We start from the raw sequence: 25,622 nt of genomic DNA, 5'->3' as shown, positions 1-25,622 counted from the left end.
GTAAATACAAGAAGTTTGGGGAGGAGTGGAAACCATGGTTTAGCAGCAAGGTGCAGCTACTATGGGACATGCTTCCTTTTAAAGCTGTGATTTTCTGGCATCACCACTTGCTTTTGTTGATGCTAGAAGCGTGTGGGAAAGTATTACACACCTTAATATTTGTGTCTTTGCTGAGGTGAACAGTGATGTACTGCAAGGGCTCTTTAACCTGGATTCTCTTCTGTGACTCTGCAGAGCTGTCTCCCTTAATCTTCTTCACATTATTTTTAGGTTCTGCCTGCAAAAAAGCTAGCAGTCTGCTGGAGTCAATTTTCAAGAACTGCTAGTGACAGAGAAAGAATTTCTGCCAGTCTTCTTAACTTGCACTGAGAGCCCTACAGTTTCATAGGTGGCAGTGGCACAATAGTGAGGAAAAAATGGCAGGCATCAAAGCATGCTTTTAATAGAAATGGTCTGCTAGATTTTGGACATTAGGAAGAGGTTAATTGCTATGAGGGTGGTGGGACACTGGAACAGGTTGCCCAGGGAGGTGGTGCAAGTCCCAGCCCTGAAGATATTCAAGATCAGGTTTGATGGGACTCTGAACAACCTGACACTTGAACATGTGCAGAGAAGGGCAACGAGGCTGGGGAGAGGCCTCCAGCACAGCCCTATGAGGAGAGGCTGAGGGAGCTGGGGCTGTTTAGCCTGGAGAAGAGGAGGCTCAGGGGAGACCTTATTACTGTCTACAACTACCTGAAGGGAGGCTGTAGCCAGGAGGGGGTTGGTCTCTTCTCCCAGGCAAGGAGCACCAGAACAAGAGGACACAGTCTCAAGCTGCACCAGGGGAAGTTTAGGCTGGAGGTGAGGAGAAAGTGCTTCACTGAGAGAGTTGTTAGCCATTGGAATGTGCTGCCCAGGAAGGTGGTGGAGTTCCTGTCCCTGGAGGTGTTCAAGAGGGGACTGGACATGGCACTTGGTGCCATGGTTTAGTTAGTCATGAGGTGTTGGGTGCTAGGTTGGACTGAATGATCTCTGAGGTCTTTTCCAACCTTATTGATTCTATGATTCTATGTCGTGGCACAGGGGTGGTCTGCGCTCCGAAGGTTCCTCAGTGATGGTCATGCTGTACATGCTGGTCTTGGAAAAGCTTGTGTGACAACTCAGGGTTCTGTAGTCACTGTGGCTTCTGCAAGGAGTTGCCTGCAGTGTGCACAGGCTCCATGCTCAAAACATAAAAAAATGGGTGCCATTTTACTTGGTTTGAATTGTTTTCAATGGTGTGGAAATGAGATGCTTAGAAATAAGTAAACTGCCTGCTAATGATGCCTATTTTTGCTTTTCTTTTTGTTTTAATGGCCTGTACTAATTAACTGGATCCTGCCTAATTTCTCACGAGTAGGAGTGACAGGAGCACAAAGATCACAGGATGGCGTTTGCATTACTCTACTTTGCTAAACAGAAGAAAGCTTCCCTTCAGCAAGAGACACCTCCAAGGAAAACAATGCCAGAGGAAACAAAACTCTTTCTGTGCTCCTGAGAAGAGGGTTTCAATCCAGCAGTCTAATTAAGATGGTTATCTACTGGTAAACAAACAGAGCTGACTTCTGTACAGTGGACAGGGGAATTTAAGGAGAAACTGTATTGATTGAGTCTGGAAGAAGAGCTACAGCTCAACAATCCACACATAACACTCTCTCTCTTTCTTTCACACTGAGAAGATCCAGCGTGCTGAGGAAAGTTATTTTTTCTCATCTGTGGCTTCCTTTTACTTTTGTTGGGGTGTTTTTTTTTCCTATCAGGCTTTTCTGTGAAAGGCTTTGCAGCCATGGCTTGGCAACATGGATCAGCCAGTTCAGCTCTTCAGTGAATCACTTGGTTTAGTTCCTTATCCTTCGATTCTGTCAGCCCTGCAAACACTGTTGGTGCAACCTTGGTTGAAATTTGCCTGCATGTCCCCGCTGTGAGAGTTAAGATTTGTGCATCTGATGGCTGTGCTGATAAAATGATGCCAAAAAGTTCTTCTCTCTTTTCTAAAGCTAAGCAATGGTCTCTTAAATGAGAAGTAGGCAGCTATTATGATTTTGATGGCTTTTATTGCTGCTCTGTACAAAGGTACAGAAACCCTTTGGCTGCCTCTTCCACTTGTCTAATTTGAAAAAAAATAAAGAAAGAAAGAAAATAAAAGTAAGACCTCCTCAGAAACTGGTGGGAGATATTAGAAAGAGGTAGAACTTAGACTGGCTATTATAAAGAAATTATTTACAGTGAAGGTGGTGAGACACAGGAACAGGTTGCTGAGGGAGGTTGTGGGTGCCCCCTCCCTGGAGGTGTTCAAGGCCAGGTTAGGCAGGACCTTGAACAGCCTGGTCAGTGGAAGGTGACCCTGCCATGGCAGTGGGGGAGGAACTAGATGCTCTCAAAAGTATTTTTTAATCTATTCTATTCTATTCTATTCTATTCTATTCCATTCCATTCCATTCCATTCCATTCCATTCCATTCCATTCCATTCCATTCCATTCCATTCTAAAAGCAACAGAATCACAGAATGTTAGGGACTGGAAGGGACCATATATAGAAGGTCTTTTCCAACCTGGTTAATCCTATCCTATCCTATCCTATCCTATCCTATCCTATCCTATCCTATCCTATCCTATCCTATCCTATCCTATCCTATCCTATCCTATCCCATCCCATCCCATCCCATCCCATCCCATTCCTATTCTATTCTATTCTATTCTATTCTATTCTATTCTATTCTATTCTATTCTATTCTATTCTATTCTATTCTATCTTTAAGGTGTCTTCCAACCCAAACCTTTCTATGACTATTATTTCAAAATCTCTTAGAAATCATAACTCTAGGATGGGACATATGTTTGGATGTGAAGCCCTATCTGGATCAAAGGCACTCAGGAATGTAAGGGCTGATGAGGCTTACCTAAGTACTGCTAGAATCTGATGGAGCAGTGCCCAGGCATTCCTGAGCAAAGCCTGGGTGAAGATGCTGCAGAAGGCAGCTACTGAGAAACCACCTCAATGATGGGCGCTTGGGAAACTGTCCCTGGAGGATTAATTTCACTTGGGAAAGGACATTTCCTGTTCTGTTCTAACTCAACAAAGCATATCACAGAATGACAGAATCACCAAGGTTGGAAAAGACCTCAAGGATCATCAAGTGCAACCTGTCACCACAGACCTCATGACTAAACCATGGCACCAAGTGTCACGTCCAATCCCCTCTTGAACACCTCCAGGGATGGTGACTCCACCACCTCCCTGGGCAGCACATCCCAATGGCTAACAACTCTCTCTGTGAAGAACTTTCTCCTCACCTCAAGCCTAAACTTCCCCTGGCTTTTCCTCATTATTTTAAAATAAACTGTAGCTATATCTGCATCATTCATCCAGATGTAGCCAAGCTGGCTCTGAACAAGGGGAAGTACACCACAAAGAAACAGGACATTAGTGTAAAAAGCATTAAACCTTTGTTTAATCAGGTCTTCCTCTACCCATAATTTGTATTATTGACTTTTAGATTATGGAATAGGTAATTTGGGTGTCTGCAGGAAATCTTTCTGGTCTGTGAACACAGGTAAGGCAGGGAATTGGGTTATTCTCAAGTTGTAAAGAGGGCAACATGAATCACCTCCACTTCCTAGTAGTCTGCTTTCCATAAGTTTCTTGCAATTGAGACCTCAGATCTAAAGCTGATTCAGTGAGATGTGTTGAACAAAGCTGAATAGAATTTCTGTGTGAGGAAGGGTAGGTTTAGACTGGATATTACACAGAAATTATTTACAGTAAGGGTGGTGAGACACTGGAACAGGTTGCCCAGGGAGATTTTGGATGCCTCCTCCCTGGGGGTGTTTACAGCCAAGAAGGTTGGCCTTGAACAACCTGGTCTAGTGGGAAGTGCTTTGCCCATGGCAGGGGAATGGGACTAGATGATGCTGAAAATGCCTTCCAACCCAAACCATTCTATGATTCTATGAAACTCAATGGTTTGGACTGAACATCCAGCCAAGGTGTGGGAAATGCTATGTTGGTCAATTGACCATTCACAGGCCATAACAAATAGGAGATCAAGGAGGTAGCTCCAGTGGCTAGCCCACAGACAGAGTCCATGTGCTGAAATATGTTTGCATTACTTTTTGCTGAAGAATAGAATAGAATAGAATAGAATAGAATAGAATAGAATAGAATAGAATAGAATAGAACAGAACAGAATAGAATTAACCAGGTTGGAAAAGAGCTTTGAGATCACTGACTCCAACCTATCACGCAACACCATTGAATCAACTAAACCTTGGCACCAGGTGCCTCATCCAGTCCCTTCTTAAACACTTCCAGTAATGGTGACTCCACCACCTCCCTGGGCAGCACATTCCAATGGGCAATCTCTCTTTCTGTGAATCTTGAATGAGAAGGAGATTAGTAAAAATCCCAGCTCTTTGTAATGAATTATGAAGAAGAACAGAATCAGGTAAGCTAGGTGTGGTGAGTTGGAATTTCCTCCCCCAGCATTAAATTTGCCAGACCAGCTCAGCTGGAAGCAAATGAAAGCTGTATTTACAAGCAAAACTACAATCTACAATGAAATGCAATGAATATGTATAAAATATATTCAGGATTTACAATATTTACAGGTATTTACAATTAATGAACACCCCAAGGACCACCCTGAGCAAAGACCAGGCGAGCTGCTAATAGCTTCTCCCCCCATGCCTCTCCCTTATCCCCTTGTACACAAAAAGGGACAAGAGAAAGAAACAGAGAGAAGTCAGAACTTAGCCCAAACAATGCAGCCAAGGTCAAGCAGAAGCCAGCAGAAGCACAAAGTTAGTATCTCCCAGAGCAAAGAGGCGAGAAGAGAGAGGAATTGTTTACATTGCTAGCTTGAGTCCATTATATCTTCCAATGGGATTGTTTGGAACTGTCATTTTTTTTCCCCCTTTTTGCACCCAATAGTGATTTATTTACATTCTACTACTTTCTGTTCAAGACCTGTGCAAAAAATTTTAAAGGCATGGCCTAAAACTACCACATTAGGAAACTGCTGATAATTCTCATAGCAGTCCTTGTTGGCCTGTAGAATTCAATCAGTGCCTAATATTATAGAGCTGCCTTTAAAAAACAAAACAAAGGAAAACAAAACAACTAAAAAACCACCAAGCCCTCCCCAAAATACAACTACAAAGAACCCCCTCCCCCTAAAAAACAACCCCAAGAAAAGGTGGTTTAAATACGTTCAATCCATCTGGCACAGCGAACGCCATCAAAGAGGCCGGATGGTTAAGAAAATGCCATGCAATAGCAAAGGGAGATAGCTGCATGTAAAAGCTCTCTGATGGTGCCTTTTTGTATCTTGTGGCATCTTTCAGTGTAAAAATGTGGGTGAGAATTGGCAGTGAGGAGGGAATAGAGAGCTGCCAGATAAAAAGGGCTTAGCGGATGCAATCCTGAGAACGCTTGTTAAATCACAGAGTTGCGGAATGGTTTGGATTGGAAAGGACTCTAATGCAGAGCCACAGGCATCCTAACTGATCAATTCTCTCTGGGCTTCTGTGGCACAAATTACATCTGTATCATCTGGGAGTCTTCAGCTCTCTGGTTTAGGCTGGATGTTAGGAAGAAGTTCTTCACAGAAAGACCGATTGGCCATTGGAATGTGCTGCCCAGGGAGGTGGTGGAGTCACCATCACTGGAGATGTTTAGGAAGAGACTGGATGAGGCACTTGATGCCATGGTTTAGTTCATTAGATGGTGTTGGGTGATACATTGGACTCGATGATCTCAAAGGTCTTTTCCAACCTGGTTAATTCTGTTCTATTTTAATACTCTTTGTCTTAAAATCATCTTATTCCAACCACCCTGACATGGACAAGGACACCTCCCACTAAATCAGGTTGCTCAAGGACCCATCCAGCCTGGCCTTGCGCAGTTCCAGGGAGGGGGCATCCACAGCTTCCCTGAGCAACCTGTTCCAGTGTCTCACCACCCTCACTGTAAAGAACTTCTTCTTAATATCCAGTCTAAATCTACCTCAATGAAGCTTAAAGCCATTGCCTCTCATCCTATCACTACAAGCCCTTGTAAAAAGTGCCTCTCCAGCTTTCCTGTAGCCCCCTTCAGGTACTGAGACACTGCTGTAAGATCTCTCTGGAACCTGTCCAACAGGATCTTGAGCTGTGATGAATGTTTTGCAGACTTGTGTGTGTTTCCTCTTTGGGGAAGTCCCACTTTTCCTCAAGTTTCCAAACGAGTTACACATACATAAAAGGATGAGAAAATGCTAAAAATCATAGATTTGCTCAGGCTGTAAAAGACTGCTAAGATCATCAAATCCAACCACTGACCTAACACTACCAAGCTAGCTGCTAAGCCTAAGCACCACACCTACGTGTATTTTATACAGGACCTCCTCTTCATATTTCACTAAATGTTCCATGCACTTTCACGTCTGCTGTACTCCAGGCAGTTTCTTTGACTCAGGCGCAGCCTTCTTTTCAATAATACCTGAGTACCATTCATTCATGGTAGAATAAAGAAGTATGAATCCAGGAGCAAGTCCTTCTGAATGTCTTCAACATCTCCTTTCTGAAGAGAAGCCTCCTGAAAATACAGATGTCTGACTTCTTCATTGTGTGCCAGTTCCTCTGACAACACTTGACAGAGTTCAGCTGCTTTGGGAACAGGCTCTGTGAGTTTGAAAGCTGTTGAGACACTTGGGCCCCTTTTGCTGAACTTCTGCTAACTTTTCACACCACTGCCATAGAATCATTTTTGTTGGAAAAGACCTGTAAGATCATCAAATCCAACCATTATCTAATTCTCCCACGTCTGGTGCTAAACTATAGTCCTCAGCACCACCTCTTTCCCTCTTTCAAATGCCTCCAGGCATGGAGATTCATCCACCTCACTGGGGAGCCTATTCCAGTGTTTGAGAACAAAACACAGTACTCATCATCCATTTATTGTCCATCTCAGCCTGAAAGAAAAACTTCTAGTCTGCAGCACAACTTTGTCTAGCCATATGCCCTTTATCATTGCACTGCATTGTCCTCTTTGGAAAGAAGGAGAAACAATCAGCCATGACAATGTCATTGACATGTGTTGGCGTGCTAAAGTAAATATATAGAGAGAGTTTTTAGAGGAAGACCAAAGGTGAGGCTCTTCAGGAAGAGAAGCAGCTGACTGAATCACAGTCTAAGAAGCAGGGTGAAAAAAAGGAATAGAGAGATGTGTGTGCTAAGAAAGAAAGTAGTGTTTTCAAATCTGTAACCCTGGAATTGGTGTTCTTCACCTTTGAATGACGGTGCCTGGAGCAGCGTGAATTGCATCAGGTGCCTGAAAAAGCAGTTTAGTCTTGTCTTGAGTGTGGTGGGAGGAACACTGCAAATTATGTAAACTTTGGGTCTATAAAGCCTGGAGAGAAGAAGACTCTGGGAGACCTTTTAGTGGTCTTCTAGTACCTGAATGGGGACTACAGGAAAGTTGGAGAGGGACTTTTTACAAGGATTTGCAGAGACAGGATGAGGGGGAATGGATTGAAGCTGGAAGAGGGGATACTTTGATGGGATATTAGGAAGAAATTCTTTACAGTGAAAGTCATGAGATACTGGAACAGATTGCCCAGGGAGGTTGTGGATAACCCCTTCCTAGAGATGCTTAAGGCCAGGCTGGTTGGGGCCTTGAGCAACCTGCCATAGTGGGAGGCGTCACTGCCCATGTCTGGAGACATTGGACCTAGATGATCTTTAAGGTCCCTTCGAAACCCAAACCATTCTATTGTTCTTATAATGTGCTTCATTAACATGTTTTATCACAGACAGCTCTAAATACTTGAGTCAGTAAATGAAAAGAGGTCTGATAAATGCATTTCATTTGTTCTGTGCTGTAGCAGACTGACATGTTGCATCACAGAATCACAGAATGTTAGGGGATGGAAGGGACCTCAAAAGATCATCTAGTCCAACCCCCCTGCAGAGCAGGATCACCTACACCAGATCACACAGGAACACCTCCAGGTGGATTTTGAATATCTCCAGAGGGGGAGAATCCACAACAACCCTGGGCAGCCTGTTCCAGTGTTCCATCATCCTCACAGTGAAAAAGTGTTTCCTCATGTTTCCATGGAGCTTCCTATGCCTCAACTTCCACACGTTGCCCCTTGCCCTGTCATTAGGCATCACTGAGAAGAGCCTGGCTCCATCCTCGTAGAAGAAAAAGATTGACAGCTTCATAGTGGAAGCAAATTGTCTTCAGCTATTAGACTGAGTTAATGAAAGAGGGAAAAAAAGGAGAAGAAAGTTTATATTAAGTGCGATGCAATCATTAAACTAATGAGAGGAGCATTATTTCGCCATTAGCTTAAAGACTAGGTATTTATAGCAAACAAATGTGGGAACTGCATTGAGTTGTGTTTCCATTTCTTGGTGAAGCAGGAGAAAAATGAATCTTCATCTGTAGGAACTTGCCTATTTTGTGCACCCTTGTGTGCTTGTATGGGTGCATGTTGGCTTAAAGGTATAATATTTACCTTAGACCTAGCTGTGGCGGGTTGAAGTTTCCTCATCACGGACTAACCCTGCTCCTATCCCACATTTATAGAATCACAGAGTCAATAAGGTTGGAAAAGGCCTCAAAGATCATCAAGTCCAACCTAGCATCCAAGACCTCATGACTACTAGAGCACAGCACCAAGTGACACATCCAATCCCCTCTTAAACACCTCCAGGGACGGTGACTCCACCACCTCCCTGGGCAGCACATTCCAATGGCTAACAACTCTCTCTGGGAAGAACTTTCTCCTCACCTCCAGCCTAAGCTTCCCCTGATGCAGCTTGAGACTGTGGCCTCTTGTTCTGATGCTCCTTGCCTGGGAGAAGAGACCAACCCCCACTTGGCTACAACCCCCCCTTCAGGTAGTTGTAGAGAGCAATAAGGTCTCCCCTGAGCCTCCTCTTCTCCAGGCTAAGCAACCCCAGCTCCCTCAGCCTCTCCTCACAGAGCTGTGCTCGAGGCCTCTCCCCAGCCTCGTTGCCCTTCTCTGGACACGTTCAAGAGTCTCAAGGTCATTCTTAAATTGAGGCACATTGAGACTCTTGAACGTGTCCAGAGAATAATCTTTTGTTTGCCTTTTTACACCCAATAGTGATTTGTTTATATTTCTCTACTTTTCTGCTCAAAACCTGCAGCTAAATATTAAAAGCATAGCCTAAAACTGCCCAAAGTGACCACAGAACTTACCATGTGGGTAGGGTGGCCACTTGGTGGTGGGTAGCCTCAGGATTCCTCACCTGCTTTACTAAGAGATATAGATATCTCCTAGTAAATATGATGAAAGATTAAATTCCAGAACCGTAGTAATGGTTACCATATCAGTATTAACCTCTAGACCTCTGGATCGTATAAGCAAATGCATATCTTGAAAGAGACCATTTTCTTGAGGGGAGTCACACTGAAATAAGGCAAAGAGCTGCAAAAATACTTTAGGTTCTGCCAACCTAGGTTCTGCCTATTGAGCCCCTCACTACAGGGAAGACAGGGAAGTGTTGGAGCATGTCCAGAGAGGGGCAACAAAGCTGGTGAAGGATCTGGAGCAAAGATCTTACAAGAAGTGTCTGAGGGAACTGGAATTGTTTAATCTGAAAAAGAGGAGGTTGAGGGAGGACCTCATAAAGGAGTTTGGAGTGAGGTGGGAGTCAGTCTCTTCTCCCTAGTATCAGGTGATAGAATAAGAAGAAATGGCCACAAACTGTACCAAGGGAGGTGTAGATTGGATATTAGGAAGCATTTCTTTCCTGCAAGAGTGGTCAGGAATGGGAACAGGCTGCCCAGAGAGGTGGTGGACACACCATTCCTGGAGGTGTTCAGGAAACACGTGGCCATGTTGCTTTTGGGTTTAATGGTCATGGTGGTGTTAGGTCTTTGACTGGACTCAATGATCTTAGAAGTCTTTCCCAACCAACCCAATTCTATGATTCTAAATATCCCATCAAAATGCTAGATACAAAATCAAATAAAATGGTAGATAATATCTCCCATCCTAATTAGATTTATTTAATAACTAATGATCAGGCATTGATAGTACAAGATTAGTAACTGAATTAATGAGTATCTGTCAATACTCAGCTGAATCCTTACTCTAGGTCTGTCTTGGTACAGAAAAAAGCATTTGACAAGCTAGGCTGACTCGTTCCTTTTATATAGATTTGGCTTATGGGATAATATTTCCACCTGGATTTTGTTGCATTAGCGTAGTGCATAATCACTCTGATTAAAAAGGAGGATAATTGATTAATTCTTAAAAGCTGTGCCAAAGAAAAGGGCATCCCCTTTCCCTTCTTTCATTTAGCATTGCCCTTGAAGTGTTGGAGCTAAAAATTAGGGCTAATCATAAGCTATAATGTGTGAAATCAGAAATGTGTGAGGTCAAACTGTTCTCTTATGCTGGCATTATACTTTTATTTATATTGGATGGGCCAAAAAAAAGAAAAAAAATCTATTCCTAATATATAGGCCATGGTAGTCAACTTTGGGAGATATTCCTGGTGTAAAATCAATTGGAGTAAATCTGAGGTGATGGCAATCTCCCAAAATATGAGAGAGAGAAAAAAAACTAATCAATAGCCCCTTTCAACAGCAATAGACTAGTTCTGAGTATTTGGATGCTCAGTTTCCCAGGAAAAGTAATGAACTTGTTAGAGCTAATCTTAATCCTTTAATTATGGAACTGACTAATGACTTAAACAGATGGTAGGCTTTCCCCCTCTCATTATGGGGGAAGGTTAATACAATTAGAACTAATATATTACCCAGCCTTCTTGCCATCCTGAGTGCATAACCGGTTTCTGTCCCCTTTCTTTTTGAATTTAAAGTTTCAAGTTCTTTGGGATTAGGAAAGAAACAAAACAGACAAACAAAATTGTCATTAAGGAAATGTGGATGCCTTATACTCCCCAATATTATCATCACAGGATGTCAGGGGTTGGAAGGGACCTAAAGAGATCATCAAGTCCCACCCCCCTGCCAGAGCAGGACCATACAATCTAGCTCAGGGCACAGAGGAACACATCACACAATCACAAAATCACCAAGGTTGGAAGAGACCTCAAAGATCATCAAGTCCAATCTGTCACCCAACACTTCATGACTACTAAACCATGGCACCAAGTGCCACGTCCAATCCCCTCTTGAACACCTCCAGGGATGGTGACTCCATCACCTCCCTGGGCAGCACATTCCAATGGCTAACAGCTCCATCAGTGAAGAACTTTCTGCCGTGGGGGCAGGTGCCATCATTTCTAAATCATTATTTTTTAGGGTCCTCAGTGTGGCAATAGAGAGAAGAGAATTAACAACTTCCTTGTATTTAAGGGGAATTTTGGTAACTTGTCTCCTCCAGGACATTCAGCATGTTTGAAAGCAGCTGGAAAGATCCTCTTTTCCAGGCAGAATTTTCAGCTTGGTTAAGCTGCAAATATCTGCTGCTCAGCCACCTCTGTTACAGGAGACTTGGCACAGAAAGTCACAGAAGTCTTGTGGAAAATGTTGGGTATATATCTGCCACACATCCCAAGGAGGAACACGCACTGAAGCATGCAAATTGTGGCTAATCATAAACTGTTATGTGTGAAATCAGGAATGTGTGAGGTTAAACTATTATTTTATGCTGACAACTTCCTTTTATTTATATTGAATGGACAAAAATACTTCTCTAATATATAGGACATGGTAGTCACCTCTGGGAAATATTCCTGGTGTAAAATCAATTAGATTTTACATTGATATATATATACAATGAGAGAGAGAGCAAAATACATGAGAGAGAGAGAGCAAAGCTTAAGCATGAAATTACAGTGTAGTTTGGGTCTAAATATTGTCATTGTGTTGAATCTTCCATAACCATTTTTGTTGGAGTTTTGTGGCCCTTTTTGGGCAGGATTAGAAATTCTCTGCATGAGCAGACAGAGCCTATGTATAAATCCAGTCCCTGGTGTAACAACTAACCTGTGTATCTCACATTATTCACTCTAAACCCGTGTATAGCAGAGTTGTTCTGACTTAGACATCTGATTGCCTTCACAGAAAATTACAAGGAATATGCACGAGAGGCACCTAAATCCTTCTAATCTGGTTCTCTGTGTAGCACTAATCATTGGTGCTGACTGTGAGGATGCTGAGGCAACTGGCAGGATTTTGCTGAGAATCCTCCTCTTAGTGATTCCTCTTCCTCCTTACTCCTGGCTGTTTATCTTCCCCTGCTTTATCTCCTCTTCATTTTCATTACTCTTTCTGCCAGCTAAATTTTTATGTGATGTGCTTAAGTTAATGGGCTTGGTAGTTTTAGTCATTATATGACAATTCCATGGAAAAAAAAAAGAAAGTAATTCAAGAAAAAGCAGGTGAATTAAAAAATAATATTTGCCTTATTTCTGAAAGTGTCTACATGATGTGGAGAAAGAAAGAATCGGGTGAAAGACAGCAGTGTCAGAAAAGCAGCAATCATATGAGGAAATAGTCCTGAGGTGTTGGGTGACAGGTTGGGATTGATGATCTTTGAGGTCTTTTCCTACCTTACTGATTCTATGATTCTATGAAAGGCTGAGAGAGTTGGGGCTGTTTAGCTTGGAGAAGAGGAGGCTGAGGGGGCATCTTATTAATATTTTCAAATATCTAAGAGGTGGCTGTCAGGAAGATGGGGCCATATGCTTCTCAGTGGCTCCCAGGGACAGAACAAGAGGGAATGGCATAAACTTGAGCATAGGAAGTTCCACCTAAACATCAGAAGGAACTTCTTTGCTTTGAGGGTGGCAGGACACTGCAATAGCCTGCCCAGAGAGGTTGTGGAGTCTCTGTCTGGAGACATTCAAGGTCTGCCTGGACATATGTTCCTTTGTGACCTGTCCTAGGTGATTCTGCTCTTCACAGAGAGAGTTGTTGGCCATTGCAATGTGCTTCCCAGGAAGGTGGTGGAGTCACCATCCCTGGAGGTGTTCAAGAGGGCATAGGATGTGGCACTTGAAGCCATGGTTTAGTTAGTCACGAGGTGTTGGATGACAGGTTGGACTTGATGATCTCTGAGGTCTTTTCCAACCTTATTGATTCTATGATTCTATGAGACGGGATAAGTATTCTTCTGGATGGAGAAAACATTGTGGCCCCACTGAACCCCACAGCAGTTCCTTCCTGTCAGAGAACCTGCAAAGGGCTTTGCTATACGGGTGATATCTGGGCTCAGTTGAGCTCAGTGGGACCTTCTACATGATCCTCATGGAAAATGGTCTGGTTTCTGCTTTCAGTCTGTGAAATATTAAAATATTCAGCCAGATGAAATATTAAAAGGGAATAAATAATAACAGGGGTAGATGAGTACCTCAGAAAGAATAACCACTCAAAATGTGAACCCACAACTTTTAAGATGGAAAGGGGCGCTTGGTGCCATGGTTTAGTTGATTAGATGGTGTTGGGTGATAGGTTGGACTCGATGATCTCAAAGGTCTCTTCCAACCTGGTTAATTCCATTCCATTCCATTCCATTCCATTCCATTCCATTCCATTCCATTCCATTCCATTCCATTCCAGAATATATTCTAGGCTGGATGTTAGGAAGAAGTTCTTCATAGAAAGAGAGACTGGCCATTGGAATGTGCTGCCCAGGGAGGTGGTGGAGTCACCATCACTGGAGGTGTTTAGGAAGAGACTGGATGGGGTGCTTGGTGCCATGGTTTAGTTGCTTAGATGGTGTTGGATGATAGGTTGGACTCGATTATCTCAAAAGTCTTTTCCAACCTGGTTAATTGTATTCCATTCCATTCCATTCCATTCCATTCCATTCCATTCTTATTCTATTCTAAAGGTGGGTTTATACGGGGTTTTGTGGAGGTGTACACATGGAAAAGGAAACAATGAATCATAGCTCAATGTGCAGAATTGTTGAATATTGATAAATTGTATTTTTCTATCCCAGTGGGGTAAGACTAGCAAAAGTACACTATGTGGGAGGCAGGTGGTTATATATAAAAATTAAGATTTACTTTCTTTTATCTCCAATTAAGGTTATTGAATTGAAGCCTACACCAAACACTTAGTCTTGGAGTGATAAACATTACTTTGCAAGTTTGGGTCATATTCAGGTCACGTAGAAAAGGAATGGAAGAAGCACTTGAATGTATACATTTTTTGTGACAATTTTCTTCTTTTAATGACAGAAAAAATGAACTCAAGAATTCAGCTGCAAATGTAAATGATTTTTTTTCCCCCTTCTTTTGAGTTTAACCCCCACTAATCTCTTTTTCCTGCACATATATATTTTAAGCTGTTGAAAGCTGACAGATGATTATTAAAATACTCTTAACAACAGCAAATGGATATAGCTAGTACCTGGGCAGAAGGAATCATAGAATCATAGAATCAATAGGGTTGGAAAACACCTCCAAGATCATCAAGTCCAACCTGTCACCCAACACCTCATGGCTACTAAACCATGACACCAAGTGCCACATCCAATCCCCTCTTGAACACCTCCAGGGATGGTGACTTCACCACCTCCCTGGGCAGCACATTCCAATGGCTAACAACTCTCTCTGTGAAGAACTTTCTCCTCACCTCCAGCCTAAACTTCCCCTGGAGCAGCTTGAGACTGTGTCCTCTTGTTCTGGAGAACCTGTCAAGTTCAGAGAATGGAATGGAATGGAATGGAATGGAATAGAATAGAATAGAAGAGAAGAGAAGAGAATAGAATAAACCAGGTTGGAAGAGACCTTCAAGATCACCGTGTCCAACCTATCATCCAACACCACCTAATCAACTAGACCATGCAACCCTATCAAGTCTCCTCCTGAACACCTCCAGTGATGGTGACTCCACCACCTCCTCAGGCAGCCCATTCCTATGAGCAATCACTCTCTCTGTGTAAAACTTCCTCCTAACCACCAGCCTATATCTCCCCTGGCACAGCCTGAGAGGTTAAAAGACAAACTTTAAAACGCTTAAATAGGAAGATTTTTTTTCATAGTCAGTGCTCTGAAGACTTTTGTGGCCAATCTGGATCAGTAGAAAAGGCCACCAGCCACTGTAAGAACAAAAGATTATTCTCTTTCATCTGGATTTCTATTGCTGGATTACCCACACCATTTGTTTGTTTGCTTGTTTTGGCCAAAGAAAGCACCACAGGTAGATGGAGAAGAGAAGGCTCTGGGGAGAACTTATAGCAGCATTTCAATACCTGAAGGCGTCGCCAGATAACTGGGGAGGAACTGTTTAAGAAGGACACTTAGTGATAGGATGAGGGGCAATGGTTTTAAACTGAGCCTGGTAGATTTATTTTGGATATCAGGAAGGTAGTGAAATACAGAAACAGGTTGCCCAGAGAGGTAGTGGAAGCCCTGCTCCTGAAGACATTGAAGGTCAAACTTGATGGGGCCCTGAGCAAGCTGATCTAGCTGGCTATATCCCTGCTCACTGCAGTGTAGTTAGACAAAATGACCTTTGAGAGTCCCTTCCAACCCAATGCATTCCATGATTTTACAATTCTATGGTGTTAATTGTAGAAGCCTTACAACTCCCCACTCTCCCAAGAGAAAAAAAGTGAGGTACCATCTGTGTTAAATGCTTGCTTTCCCCCCCAGGGTGTGTGATGTTTAACTAGAGGAAAAGGGAATTATCCTTTTCCTTGGAACCAGATGTTTCCCTATGAGAGGCAAGATCTAGGTGTTTATGAAATGACTTGCTGCTGAGAAGAGTTCCCTCCTGCACTAGTTAAGAGGTTGTTTATGCTCTGACACCTGAGGGTTTTACATTCTTTCCAGAATTCTGCTTTTTCAGGTGTTAAAGTGCACCATTTATCCAATAGAGAAAGAATCAGGCCACAAAACTGTAGGTAGCAAGATTGAAAGGAACCTCTGAGATGCTCATCTCCAGCCCTCCTCGTTCTGAGAGGTGATGTGATGGAGGCATAGTTCTGAGATGAATTTGCATTTCTTTCTGTTGACTGAACATGTCTACCTATCAGTTTCTGCTGTTTATAATCACACAGAATCGTAGTATCAATAAGGTTGGAAGAGACCTCAAAGATCATCAAGTCCAACCTCTCACCCAAGACCTCATGACTACTAAACCATGGTACCAAGTGCCACGTCCAATCTCCTCTTGAACACCTCCACCACCTCCCTCGGCAGCACATTCCAATGGCTAATGACTCTCTCAGTAGAAGAACTTTCTCCTCACCTGCAACCTAAATTTCCCCTGGCACAGCTTGAAACTGTGTCGTCTTGTTCTGGAGCTGGTTGCCTGGGAGAAGAGAACCACCCCCTCCTGGCTACAAATGTTTTTGGCTTTATCAGCCATCTTCCAACATTTTGGAGTTTAGCAATATTTTCACATGCCTCTACTATTTACTTCACCCATTTTACATCATTTGAGACTTCAGTAATATTTTTAAATGCCTGCACTATTTACTTGAACTATGTAAAATGTCTGTGTTTGCAAAGCATTTGATGAATGATGTTAGGACCACGGCAGAGATTGCACGACCTTGGTACCTTTTGATTTATTGTAGAGCTGCATTAATTCAGAGTTTGGAGCCAAACACCTATAATTTGTTTTTGCTTGCACTTTTCAGTTTTATAATGTATTAGACAGCTTATTATATTGCACACATCTCACAGGTATAATGGAGAGTTAAGGAAGTGATTAGACTTCCCTCAAAAGTTTGTGTCAGCCCCCTCTTTAACACTTTAAATCAAATTCCCTCAAAGGTTTAAATTAGTCCCCTGTTGCTGGGGAGGTGGGCAGAGTCCAACAGGATGGCATTTAACAAGTTCAAGTGCCAGGTGCTGCACTTTGGCCACAACAACCCCATGCAGTGCTGGGGACAGAGTGGCTGGAGAGCAGCCAGACAGAAAGGGACCTGGGGGTGATGATGGACAGCTGGCTGAACATGAGCCAGCAGTGTGCCCAGGTGGCCAAGAAGGCAAATGGCATCCTGGCCTGTATCAAGAATAGTGTGGCCATCAGGAGCAGGGAAGTCATTGTGCCCCTGTACTCAGCACTGGTTAGGCTACACCTTGAGTCCTGTGTCCAGTTCTGGGCCCCTCAGTTTAAGAAGGACATTGAGACTCTTAACATGTCCAGAGAAGGGCAACGAGGCTGGGGAGAGGCCTTGAGCACAGCCCTGTGAGGAGAGGCTGAAGGAGCTGGGGTTGTTTAGCTTGGAGAAGAGGAGGCTCAGGGGAGACCTTCTTTCTCTCTACAGCTACCTGAAGGGAGGTTGTAGCCAGGTAGGAGTTGGTCTCTTCTCTCAAGCAACCAGCACCAGAACAAGAGGACACAGTCTCAAGCTGTGCCAGGAGAAGTTTAGGCTGGAGGTGAGGAGAAAGTTCTTCACAGAAAGAGAGTTGTTAGCCATTGGAATGTGCTGCCCAGGGAGGTGGTGGAGTCACCATCCCTGGAGGTGTTCAAGAGGGATTGGATGTGGCACTTGAGGCCATGGTTTAGTAGTCATGAGGTCTGTGGTGACAGGTTGGACTTGATGATCTTTGAGGTATTTTCCAACCTTGTTGATTCTATGATTCTATGATTCTTTGTTAATTGAATGTGTAAAAAGGCTGGGAATTTGAAAGCAAAGATAGAACATGTTAGATGGAACTTGTTTCTTGAGGAAAAGGAAACCATTAGCTGGAAAGAGCTCCAGATCTAGCCAAATCAATCCTCATTTCAATAGAGATATCCATGATGTGCAGAAAGTCCATAAAGAATGGGAAATCTTGTTGGTCAATGACACGTGCACGACTGCCTTGAGAACTGATGAGCTCAAGTGGAGCTCTCATGGGGAAGGAAGCATTCTTCAAGCACTTCAAAATAAAAGAAGTGTGAGAGAAAGAAATAACTCCCAGTGTATCATATATCCTGCAGAAAACACTGGGATGAAGCAGACTTAAAAGAAAATATATGAAGCATCCTTCTCCTCCTTTCCTCCCCAAGTACACTGCTGCATTTTTTTAAACAGGCTAATGTTAGGGTTAAAAGGGCAAAAGCCTACAATTGCTGCTCTCAGGCAAACTCTTCCCTGTGACCTTGGAAGAACAGCACAAGAGTAAGGTTACTTAAAAGGAATCTGAACAACTATTCATCCTCTGGTGTGACCTCAAGCATGGGCAGAACATTTTAGACTGAGTCTGGAAAACTTTTCTACCATGTCTGGAAGAAAATTCAATGGGAGAAGGGAGGTTGGGGAGAGAGGTGGAAAGTCAGCCTGTATTCACTCACTAGGAAATTGAACCAACTGATGAATTCCTTTCCAGAATATAAGGAGAAAGAATGTAGTAGATCTGGTCTCTTGGACATAAAAATTAACATTTTTCTACTGCCTATTTGCTAGGAAAAGACCCTACCCTTGTTTGGACAGCTGTGGGTTACCCCGAGACCTATATGGCATGTTAAGACGCTAATTGAAAGGAAAATCATGGTGGTTAGGTTTAAACTTGCTCTAGGTTCAGGACTTCCCTTTTAATGAATCATCTCTCCTGCAACAGATAATTTTGAAGGTATTTCACTGCATTCCCTTATTAAAACATGTTGGGACAGGCCATTAAAGGCAGTAAAGTTTTGATGTGGAAAACATTGAGTGATCTTGGCAGTCTGGGAGGAGAAGAGTGCGATGAAATTTAGTAGCACAGTGTGTAAGACATGTAGCACTTGAGACTGAATAAGATTTTTGGCCATAAACTGGGGGCTTATGAGGTAAAGGTGACAAAAATGAAAATGGGTAGAGGCTGTCTGCGATTCAGAATATGATAAGAAAGACTAATGAAGTCCCAAAGTCTGCCAGAACAGAAAGGCAGGGTTTCCATAGTAGATCAACACATTTTAGTGCTGCTGTATGAAGCTCTAGTAGCACTTAGGGCCACCTGAAATACTGGTTCATGTTTGAGAGAGTAACTGAGGCTGGAGCACATTTGAAGAAAGGCCATCATCATGATTTCAGGAAAGTATGTAAGGCACTAGCATGATGTGATAAAGGGGACCGTGGAGCAGGCCTTCCAAAAGAAACAGTAAGATCAAGACATCTGCTGCATTCTTAAATGGATCTTACTACATTTATAGAACCATAGAAATGTTGAGTTTGGGAAAGACCTTTGAGATAATGAGTCCAACTGCTTGCCTGGGGCTCGCCATCTCACCACTACTGCGTAACCAATACCACTAAATCATGTGCTTAAGCACCACATCCACCCATCCTTGAAATGTCTCCAGGGATGGTGACTCCACCACCACCCTGGGCAGCCTATTCCAATGCTTGATAACCTTTTCTGTGAAGAAAGTTTTCCTAATATTCAAACTGAACCTTCCCTGGCACAACTTGAGGCCAGTTCCTCTTGTCTTGTCACTTATTGCATGTGAGAAGAGAGCAACCCCCACTTCACTCCAAGCTTCTTTGAAGTAGTTATAGCAGGCAGTGGCATCTCCCTTCTTCTGAAGACTAAATTGCTCCAGTTGTCTCGGTTGTTCTGCATAAGACTTTTGTTCAAGGTACTTCACCTGCTTGGTTGCTCTTCTCTGGACATGCTCCAGTACCTTCATGTACTTCTTGTAGTGATGGGCCCAAAACTGAACACAGTACCGGATGTGTGGCCTTACCAATGTCAAGTAGGGGGTGACTCTGTGTGATTCTCAAGCTGTGCCAGGGGAGGTTTGGGCTGGGTGTTAGGAAGAAGTTCTTCACAGAAAGAGAGATTGGCCTTTGGAATGTGCTGCCCAGGGAGGTGGTGGAGCCACCATCACTGGAGGTGTTTAGGAAGAGACTGGATGGGGTGCTTGGTGCCATGGTTTAGTTGATTAGATTGTGTTGGGTGATAGGTTGGACTTGATCACCTCTGAGGTCTTTTCCAACCTGCTCTATTCTATTCTATTCCATTCCATTCCATTCCATTCCATTCCATTCCATTCCATTCCATTCCATTCCATTCTATTCCATTCCAATATGACTGCCTGTAACAGCACACAACAGACTTGATTTCTCCAAGCCTGCTCCAGCCTTGTGTTTCTAAGCAACCCAGTCGAGAGGGATGGGGGAGGCTACTGTTTGTTGTTATTGGTGCACAATCAAAGGCAGAGCCTAAATCCACCCTTATTTTGCAGAGAAATGTTCCAAAAGTATTAAAGCTCACAAATTGTCACCGTAGACAAAGGTCATCCCCACACATTACCATCAGAGACAGTGAAGCTGTAGGCATCAGACACCGTGTGATCTAATCTGCAGCTGAAGGTTGAGGAGTTGTCAGTGTCTTCTCCTTTTATGCTCCAGTTTCTGATTCTTCAAAAATCAAAAGTTCAAACAGACTAGTATCTTGGCCAGCAAAAAAAAAGAAAAACCAAAGCAAAAAATAACCCAAAATCCCCAAAAACCACCCAAAGAGCAGCCTCCTCTGAGGATGTGTCAGAACTTTAAACTATAAACCAAAGAGGAATAAGTGCATAAATACTTAAAATAACTTATGGCAGTCAAGTAATATTCCTCTGCAGATAAGCACATGTTGTACTGTTCCAAGGCTTCAGCATTTTGTGTTCAGTAGGTGCCAGTGTTGTTGAATCTTCTAAATCACAAAGATGCTTTCAGAAAGTTCAACTGTGAAGGAATGGGATTGCAGAAGGATAAGAGCTGTTTGGCATCTTCATGTCCTCCTGAAGGTAAGTTTTTGTTGCTGTGCCCTGGGTCACAATAATTTAAAAGCATGCCTAGTGGAGGTCTGGCCATCCAGCTGAAAAGTTTCTAGGGTTTACTAGTATGAAAGGTATGAATCATGAGCATTTTTTACTGCAGGAACCCAGGTGCTGTCATGCAGGTGGAAAATTTCCAAGTAAATCAGGTAACAAACTTCATCAATAGATTTCACAGAATCATAGAATGGTGTGGGTTGCAAGGGACCTTAAGGATCATCTAGTTTCAACCCCCTTGCTTAGGCAGAGACACCTTCCACTAGACCAAGCTGCTCAGGATCCTGACCAAGCTGACCTTGAACACATCCAGGGAGGGGGCATCCACCACCTCCCTCAGCAACCTGTTCCAAGGTCTCACCACCCTCACTTTAATGAATTTCTTCCTAATATCCAGTCTAAATCTCCCCACTTCCAGCTTCAATCCATTCCTCCTTGTGCTATCACTGCAAGCCCTTGTAAAATTTCCCTTCCCTGCTTTCTTGTGTGCTCCCTTCAGGTACTTGAAGGTTGCTCTAAGGTCTCCCCAGATCTTTCTCTTCTCCTGTCAGCCCTATCTCTGTCAGCCTGTTGCCACAGGAGCTGTGCTCCAGCCTTCTGATGCTCTTTGTGGCCCTCCTCTGGACTGTCTCCAGCAGTTCAACACCCTTCTTGTGCTGGGGCCCCAGAGCGGGACACAGTATTGTAGGTGAGGTCTCACCCATGTAGAGTGCAGGGAGAGAATCACCTCCCTTGACCTACTGGTCAAGTTTCATTTGATGCAGCCCAGGCCATGGCTGCCTCCTGGGTTGGAAATGCACATTGCCAGCTCATGTTAAGTTTTTCATCAGCTGACACCCCTTTAGCTGACTTCTTTTTCCAGAGGAGAAGCCTAGAGGCAAAGTTTCTCTCCAACACCAACTTTTGCATTCGAGAAAGTTCTACATGAATATACAAAACTCTGTGGCAAGCCATTGCAAAGAATTTGTCTTCTGTCATCTGCAGCCTAAGAAATTGGAATGGAGAATCAAATTCAAAGAAAAAAAAAAAAACCCAAAACATTAATGATTTGGAAGGTTTCATTGCTATTGATGTAGGTTTTTCAAATGATCAATATCTCCCTGTAGGGAAAGTTGTTTTCATGCTCGAAGCAATACAGAGCAAACATTGCAGTCTGGGGACTCCAGACTTCAGTAAGGGATTGAATAACTGTAGAAAGAAGCAAGAATCTGTTTCTAACATAGCCATAACTAAACAATCTGTGAAATAAAGGGACAGGAATGCAAAAGACAGGAAATGGGAAATAGTCTCTAGTGTGGACTGTTGATTTCTTGCCATTCACTGCATGTTTTCTTCCAGCCATCTCTGCTGGTAACAGCTCTGAACTCATCTGTGTTCATTCTTGAAGCCCTGCAGTAAGAGCATCTGGAGAGCAAATTCTGAGACACTTTGAGTCCTTTAGAGTAGTGATTATCAGTATTGTGCCCTTTACAGTAATGACTATCAGCATTGTATCCTTTACAGTAATGACTATCAGCATTGTGTCCTTCCTAAGCAGCATCTTCAAAATCACTCTCCTTTTGGAACAGTATGATTGAAACCTCTTCCTGCATCATTAAGTAGCACTCAATAGCCCACTTCTTCCTTCCTGAAGAAGAACCATTGTAGTCATGGTTGAACCTTGTTTTTCCTGGGCTCCCTCTGTGTGCTGTTTTCTTTAGGTAGGATGTCTTCATACAGGTCTGCTAGTAGAGGAACTTCTACTGTTCCTCTTCTGTACTACCTTTATGATAGGGAGACCCTTTATGATAGGATATCCCCTGGGTTGTACTGGGCCTTGAGCAACCTGGTCGAGTGAAAGGTCTCCCTGCCCATGGCAGGGGGCTTGGAACTAGATGATCTTTAAAACCCCTTCCAACTCAAGCCATTCTATGATTCTATGATATGTTTTCCCAGATAAACAGTTCTATGTCTTAGGGATGTCCACTTCATGGGAGTCTTGACCACTACAATTCCTGATTAATTTGCAGTATCGGTACATATTCTTAACAATCCATCTTTGACAGCATGAAGGTTGACCAAGCCCATCAAGGTGCAGCAAAACACATGAGCAGGGGCCACTACTCTTCTATTTGTAAGTGATATGTGGTTGGCAGTCTCTTAGAAAATGCATGCTCTCCTAGCTTCCATGCATCTGTTTCATACCTACACCAGAAACTAGCTGGCTCTTATTCTGCTTTGATATGCTCTCTTACTTGTTGTTTCTTATCCATGTGAGGATCCTATTCATGTCTACATAATTTCACAAGGTATCTAATATATGCCCTCTGCACATGTGTTCCAGGTGCCAGAACTTCTTCTTTCCCCACCACAACACTGCCTGCAACAGTGCCATGCCATGGAGAGAAGCTTAATGATGGTAATAGGAGGTTGTAGTGATGCCAGTGTTGGCTTCTTCTCCCAATTAATAAGGACAGGACAAAAGGCAATGGCCAGGGGAGGTATAGATTATCAGAGAATCAATAAGGTTGGAAAAGACCTCAGAGATCATCAAGTCCAAGCAGTCACCCAACACCTCATTACTACTAAACCATTAGATATTAGGAAGAATGTTCTTTACTGAAAGAGTGGTGAGACATTGACACAGGCAGCTAAGCAAAGTGGTGGAGTCACCATTCCTGGAGGTGTTCACCAAACAAGTAGATGTAGCTCTTTGGGACATGGTCAAGTGGTCATGAAGGTGTTGGACTTGATGGTCTTAGAGCTAATATTCAACCTTAATGATTCTATGAAAACTTACTTGGTTTTGCAGTGGTTTTGCCTTCAACTAAAGAGCCAAAATATTGCTGAAATGAAGTAAAAGAAGATTTTGTTCTGAGGCTGGCGAACACAGATGGAATTCTAGCTTTAGTGTGGGCTGCCTTGGATTCCAGATGAACAAAAGGTCAATGAAGGAGGAATGAAACTGCATACTGCACAGAGCCATAACACCAAGTATGTGCTTATGTCCTTGCTTGGTCTAAACCAACTGAAATCTGGGTTCAGTGTATCGTTTGAGTTCTGTTAAAACACTCTGATGCACAGGAATGAACAAAGACAAGAATATAGACAGCTAAGATTTATTACCAAAGTATGTTGGGTCTTTACATCTTTAATAGTTGGCTGGGTCTTTTTCACAATGTAGCCAACTTTGCCTAGATCTCTATCCTTTCCAAAATGCCAGATTCAAAAGATTTAAGACTTCAAGAAGTAGATGAACTTTCCTTTCCAGATGCTTTCTGTTATTTCTCCTTCTTGAATTAATCTTTAGTTTCTGCGAACACATAAAAAGTCTTTGATAGGAAGATAATTGCTTCCAAAGACTTGGTCAGAAGTGATGAAAAGGATAACTGTATAATACAAGGGCATCTGAGATGTGTTAATGTTGAGAGGACATTTACATATTTTAACTGACACAGTGAAGTCATCTGAAACATGAGTCAGAGATCAGACTCTATAGATTGAAGCCACAAATATTACTCAATAAATGGCAATTAGCACCTTAAGCTAGACCTTCTCCAAAGCAGATGTCACCTTTGACACTAGGCAGTGCTCACAGTGACAAAGTCTAAATATTTCCTAATATTTTCAATAGTTCATAATGCCACCAGCTCACATTTATGACAATTACTAGCTGATGAGTCCTCATTTCTATTCAGAGAGACAAAGGGCAAGGTTATGAGAATGGATAAAACATGGAGGAGACAAAAAAAAAGAGGAAACTCTTTGTACTTGAGGGTGTTTTTTTTTGGAGGCCAGGTGGTTATCTGGGTTTTGGAATGGGCTGCCTGGGGAGGTGATGGAGTCACCATCACTGGAGGTGTTTAGGAAGAGACTGGATGGGGTGCTTGGTGCCATGGTTTAGTTGATTAGATGGTGTTGGGTGATAGGTTGGACATGATGATCTCAAAGGTCTCTTCCAACCTGGTCTATTCTATTCTATGCTATGCTATGCTATGCTATGCTATGCTATGCTATGCTATGCTATGCTATGCTATGCTATGCTATGCTATGCTATCCTACACTACCCTACCCTACCCTATCCTATCCTACCCTACCCTATCCTATCCTATCCTATCCTATCCTATCCTATCCTATCCTATCCTATCCTATCCTAATAGTGAACTCCAGACCCAACAGTCTGTGAATATATTTGCTCTAGATCATATATTGAGAGAACTGTGCCCAGTACCCTGAACTGATGGCACAAGGTCACCCCCAAGCCCTTGCAGAGGAAGGTCAAATGGAACCCAGCATTTCAGCAGAAGCCCCTGGTGTTCCAGATAAATGGCACTTTCACGGCAGGGTTGGGAAAAACCAGGATTATCTACCAACCTCCTGCTGAATGCTGCAATTTTACTTTCCTGTTCTGTTGTCTTGTGATATCTTAGAGAAGAGGGAAGCATTGTTTGTCCTTTGTTTGTTTGACAACAACTGAAGTAAAGGCAGTTTCCCTTGATGTTTGTGAAGACCTTCAGCTTAGCAGTGGGGAAGATAATTTATTGCAAAACAAAAAAAAACCCCACAAACCCCAGCAACAACAAAAAAGGAACAAAGTAGAAGGTGATTGGAAAACCAAAACTATTGGCAGGGGACAGACTTTTACCTGAAAGTATTCAGGCTTTTTAAGGTACAAAGTTTCAGGCTGATAGTGTCAGCATCGGTGCCTCTCCAGTGGAAAAAAAAAGCCCCAACACACCATGTTTCTTCTGTGAAATGAAGGGCAAAAATGACTTTCATGGAATACAGCCCTGGCAGGGTGGATTGGAGACCCCATGGGAGGACTTCCTAGAAAATACCAGTTCTCTGAATGAAGGTGAATGAAACATCATCCTGTAGCCCTCATGATCGTTGGCCTTCACTGATGCAGAAGTGATCAACAGCAAGTGAACTGCATATGTTG

Source organism: Dryobates pubescens, chromosome 8, assembly GCF_014839835.1.
Source record: "Dryobates pubescens isolate bDryPub1 chromosome 8, bDryPub1.pri, whole genome shotgun sequence".
In the NCBI taxonomy this organism is placed as follows: Eukaryota; Metazoa; Chordata; class Aves; order Piciformes; family Picidae; genus Dryobates; species Dryobates pubescens.
Note: the sequence above shows the minus strand (reverse complement) of the source record.